The following is a 5,868-nucleotide window of genomic DNA, read 5'->3' on the forward strand; positions in this document are numbered from 1 at the left end:
TGGAGTGTGCTTCGATGCCTCATGTGTTGTTTCACAACATCACCTAGTTCTCATTAGTCATGATTCCAAGTCACTTTTGTTTTGTACCGTTATGTGTTCAAGGGAAGTATCAACATGTGTTGGCCATTTGCAGTCCTCATTGACCCTTTTGTGTCAGACATCATGTGTCAATTGTGCATCACCATATCTTGACTTCATCCATTCAGATCATCTTGCGGTTTGTTTAGTGTCGATTGATGGGGGATACCTCAAGGAGCTCCTTCGAAGGATCTTCTCCTGTTGACTTCAAAGCATTATCCAGGAGCTTGAACTAGGAGACAGTAGTACCTTGGATATTCCAATCCTGAGTAGAAGGCTTCCTCCCGATTGCAAGTTGGTTTTCCTCATTGGCTCCTGATCGGTCGATTCTATGGGTGTTTGACACTAGCTCATCTACTCACACTTATTGGAATGTGCTAAGTACCTTGGGGTCCATTTTCATCATTGGTGGGTCCCCTTGTGTCTATTATCTATACACCTCATTGATTGGTAATCATACATATTTGCATATTGTAGATTTGTACCATCGGGGTTATGTAGAAGACCTTGGGTTAGGGAATATCACTCTTATATGGCACCCTTCCTAGGCCATGTTGGAGTTATGTATATTCACGTAATTTGAGGACTAATCTAGGGAAATACCTCTCTTATGTGTCTATAGTCCTATTATTGTATACTGTGACATAGATACATGTTATACTTGTTAGTGGCTATGATCTTTTTTGATTGGTCACATGGATCCATTGTGTATTACCTGTAGCCATGACTTGGCATTCCATGTCATGGGTACATAATGCATGTTTGGCAGCCATGTTCAATTTTTTATTTATTACGAATCATGGTGTGTACCTACATCACGCATGTTATCAATAGAGATGAGGCTCTAGCATTTGGGTTCCTCCAATCCAACTTCACAATTTTTGCTCCTTCTTCCCATTTTGAGCTCTAAGGATATGATGTAATGCATTTTGGCTAGAAGTTTCTCTTTTGACCTCATGCATTAGGGGGCATATATTATAAGCCTATTTTACACTCCATTATAGTGAGAGAAACACAAGTTCAACTTATCTCAGTTGTTGGATGGAATACATCCCATTTCACCATTGCTTTTAATTATGTGGGATTTATTCCATGTTAAAAGGGTGGAATTACATAATTGATTTATTTATCATAATATCTAGTCAAAATTGTATAATTATGAGATAATAATAATTATTTCATAATTGAGATAATTGAGAAAAAAGCTCATAGTTGAGAAAAAGTTTCTAAAGTTTTTCATTCCCAAGGAGACGAAATTGAACCACTTGTGTATGATTTGGATAGGGGTTCATTATTATGGAAGTTTACTAACTTCTCAAGCCCTTAAGTGTCTAGATACATTCTCTTGGAGGATAGAGTGAACCTATATAATATCACCAAGAGGAAAGGTTGCATGATCTAGTATCCATATTACAGTGTGGGAGCTCTGCTAGATTGGGAGAAGGAAGCCAAGTTGCAAGTTGGAGGAGAGGAGCTTATTACTTAGGTATATTATCTTGTGTATATTCCATTCATGATTAATATATTATTGTTCCCTTCATGTACTTGTGATGTGATCATGTTCTTTACATGTACATGTTGTTTTTAAACTGGAAAGCCCTCTGCAGAAGGCTATTATGTGCTTGGTTGTTGGTGTATATGTGCATGTTCTTGGTTTATGGTTTCTGCAGCAGGCCCAAAAAAATACACTAATCTATGAGGGTTCCTGGTATTGACCTTTAAACCCTTTCCTTATAATATCATGTATAAGCATGGAAGCTACTTGCTTGTATAAGAATAAATTGTTGCTAGATCTACTGATCTCTCTTCACCCTTACACACACCACTCTGGGTACATCCTTAGCTAATATACTAGGTTAAAAGTAGCTTTCTAGCTTAGGTTAAATTCTCCCGTAACAACTATGTTTATATTGTATTTAGGTTAAATGGATTGGGAGTTCATGGATGCTGTAGGATATATGTTTTATTGTAATACTGTACATAAAACATACGTTGAAAAATCTTTCTACTTTTCCATTTTTTGTGTTTCTATGATAAAATCTCTATGTTAATGTGTGTGTTTGAAATTGAGTCTTTTCGGTTTTAATTAATATTTTTTTATAGTAATTAAATGTATATGGTTAAAATCTGTAGCTCCACCCATTATAATAATTTTTTAGTAACTTCCTACATTACACGATCTTTTATGGGCGCTCGATCCATATTTTCTTTGAACTTAAATGGGACAAATTACTTATTGAGGAACATATATGGAGATAATTTTGGTTAGTATTGAGGATAAATTCACTACTTGATAATAGGAATTAGCTATGAAGTCCACCCCCAAGCTAGGCTATGATACTATAAGGGAAAATGAAATCCCTTTATGGATCTAATCTCATTTATCCAGACACATGGAGTAAAATAATTTAAACCACCCTAGCATATATCATCAAACTAACAAGGACACTACTCTAGAAACCCACCCATTTCTCATTCAACTCGGACCTTCATCTTGTGAGCCATACATGATAAAAGGGAAGGAATTTGCATTCTATGTTTAATTATTGAAAAGCAAATTTTCTATCTATTCTTAGCAATCTCTTTGGAACTCATATTTCCCTCTCTACTGAATTGTCACTTATGTATTTTTTTGTCCCTTTCCAATTAGTTTCTCTAGAATCCTTCCCTCTTAATTCTCTACGTTATGAAGAAAGTATCTAATTGATTTAATGTTTTTGAGGCCTCTTTGTGTGGTACAATATTGGCTAAACTATGGTTACTTTTGGTACAAACACAAGATTATAGATTTAAACTTTAGAAAAATGATTGTGGCCATCCCAAGCATGTTTATCTCTTAATAAATAATCCCATTTTCATCCCTAATGGAAAAAAAATATCCAACTTACCATGGACTATTTTTAGCTCACAACATTATCTTCCAATTGTCAGGTATACTAACCATTAAGTTGTATAGGTATCGTCATAACTAAGGAGTGAAAAACCTCATGGATGGGAGAATGATATGAGAGAAATATGAATTAAAATTAAGGAGAGACCTTTATTTGCATGAGATCCATGTACTTTCTTTGTAAAGATGTGATAACTTTTCCATGTACACAAAAGTAAAAATATTGATGTGAGACATTTGAAGAAATCATGAAAAAATGAGTAGTACTCCCTATAGGACAAGGGTCAAGGTCTATTCATTGATGCACACAATTTCATCTTCCCCTCTGGAAGGACATAACCTCTTTTTGCTTCTTAAACAACCTTTTGCTAGATATTATATCACCATATTTACTTGCGTACTTTTACATAAGTCAAATTCATAATGGTAATTTTCATATCATGGTACATGGAATATAACATCCACATGATAATCTTGGCACATTTCTTGGATTGACATTCATTAATCCCTTCCATAATCAAATATTTATGCCGTAAGGTGTTCCTCTGGGAAGAACTCCCCTCCAGTGCCACTCTATACCTTCCTGGGCCCTCGATTTCATTGTTAGACGATGGAATTGATATTAGCCGTTTGATTTGAGGGGTTCGATTCATTATCCCTCCCCGCGCATAGCATCTGGCATTCGTCCCAATTTGTCTTTTCTACTGCCTCTCGGCCATTTGCGTGTCTTTTCTACTGCCTCTCGGCCATTTGCGTGTTTTACCAGCTTCTGGCTCATCTTTACTGTTGCAATTCACTTCGTTCACTTTATTCTATGGGGTTTTATTTTATCTGTTGTGCAATTCACTCCGTTTATTTAATTTGATGGGGTTCTATTTCATGTGTGCAGGGGTTTTCAGCCAGAGAAAGAGAAACCGAGAAGAATATCATTGTGGATTCAGGGTTTTCTCCGTTGAACAAGGATCGCTCAAATAATTTCGCAGTCTGTACCCGTGAAACTCTGCGGGATTTCTTTGAGGAGTCGTCCGATATGTTTGAGGGCAGTCTTTGCTTTCATCGTTTTTGCGAGGCTTGCATGACGCGGTACATCCACTCGATGCTCGAACAGCGGAGGCATCAGATATATTTCCCGCATGAAACTTGCAGAGAAGCATTGACGCTGGATGAGTGCGGGTATTTTCTGCCTGCGGAGATCTTTGAGCAGTGGTCGGCTGTAATGGTGGAGGCAGAAATTCCCGAAGCCCTGAAAGTATACTGCCCCTTTTCCGACTGCTCTGGACTTCTTGTCAAGGAAAGTGTTGGAACGTTGGATGTGGAGGAAGTGGAACTGGCGGAATGCCCCTTCTGTAACAGGTTGTTCTGCGCGCGTTGCAAGGTTCCGTGGCATGCAAATTTACAGTGCTTCGAGTTTCAGAGCCTGCCGACCACCGACAAAACTGAAGCGGATTTTCTGCTTCTCAAGCTAGCCGAGGATCATAAGTGGCGCTGCTGTGGAAAGTGCAAATCGATGGTTGAATTGATCTATGGGTGTAATCACATTACTTGCAGGTACGTTTTTTCGTTTATTTTCTGAAATTCTTCACTTGTCTGTTGAATTCTCAGGTAAAGTAGAGCCCATATAAAGACTTAGGGCTGAGAATTGAACGTGGGCATCTTGTTTATTAAAGAAAACACTACAAACCGAATAATCGGTTACTGTGCAATCAGGGTTTTTGGGTTCGTAAGTAATCTGTGTTGGTGATGGTCAATGCAGGTGCCAACATGAATTCTGTTACGTTTGTGGCACCTCATGGAGAAATGGAAACCCTGACTGCAATTTTCCTCGGACAACTGTTGACCGCTTAATACGTTGACTGGTTCATAATCCCAGGAGTTCTGATGATATATATTTTTTGCAATACACGCAGGCTGTAGATGATTTTTACCGGGTAATTACTATGTTAGTGGATTGTGTTTAGATGGTGCTATGGGGATTCTGTGCAGCATCCCCAAATATATTGTCTGTATGAATGCACTTCCATGGCAGAGGAGGCAAAGCCTGCTCACGCCATTTGTGCAACAATTAGTTCCTTGTAATGGAATATTTGGATGGAATATTTTGGTTTGCTGTCAGTAATTAGTGTGCACAGTGCTTTTCTTTACAACCCAGAGGTTACTAATATTCTGTTACAGTCGGTGTTCTGATGGGATATAAATTAGCAACTGAAAGTGACGTGTCTCTGTGTGATGTAGAAATAAAGATTCGATGTAACGCATAAAGAAATGGTTTTTCTTTTAATAACATATTATAATATTTCTAAAATTATTGATAGTATTTTCTTTGCTTTGTCGTTATTAGTGAAAACACTGGATTCTGGAATCTAAATTTCAAATTTAGTTTGAGAGTGATCAAGTTGTTTTTTGATTCCAACTCAATTTCAGCTTTGAATTTTATGCTATGATTTTGTGAGATAGATAGAACTCTTACTCAACACCAAGGTGTCCCATGAGAAGCACCATTAATATGTGCATGGAAGATTTTGTATATTATCTTTTTCGAATGATTATGTGAAGATTGTTTCTCCTATGCATTATATATGTTTAAAGCCTAGACAAAACATTTTAATGGTTAGTCTTTTTGTCTTCAAACCATTTTCAGCACTTAGCCAACAAAACTTCCCATGCAGTTTTTACGGGAAGAGCTCAATTTTTTTTATAAACTTGTTGGCATACCATGACTTGAAAGCCATTTCAACATCCCCACCTACCCAAAACTTATGGGACCTCATCATCCCCTCCACTTCTTTCCAAACTTTTTTTGCAAATGGGCAAGTCATAATTATGTTTATTTGTTTCTTCTGCCTTTTGGCATACATTGCACCATCTATAACTAGTGAAAATTTTCTTTCTTTGTAGCATGT

At 37.3% G+C, this 5,868-nt stretch overlaps 1 pseudogene; it reads left to right on the plus strand.

Annotated features, from left to right (window-relative positions):
* Positions 1 to 3,833: 3,833 nt before the first annotated feature.
* Positions 3,834 to 5,270, plus strand: LOC149223439 (E3 ubiquitin-protein ligase RSL1-like; annotated as a pseudogene).
* The last annotated feature ends 598 nt before the right edge of the window (positions 5,271 to 5,868 follow it).

This window comes from Pinus tabuliformis, chromosome Q (genome assembly GCF_031772625.1).
Source record: "Pinus tabuliformis cultivar Carrire ecotype Pingquan chromosome Q, CPIR1, whole genome shotgun sequence".
Lineage (NCBI taxonomy): Eukaryota > Viridiplantae > Streptophyta > Pinopsida > Pinales > Pinaceae > Pinus > Pinus tabuliformis.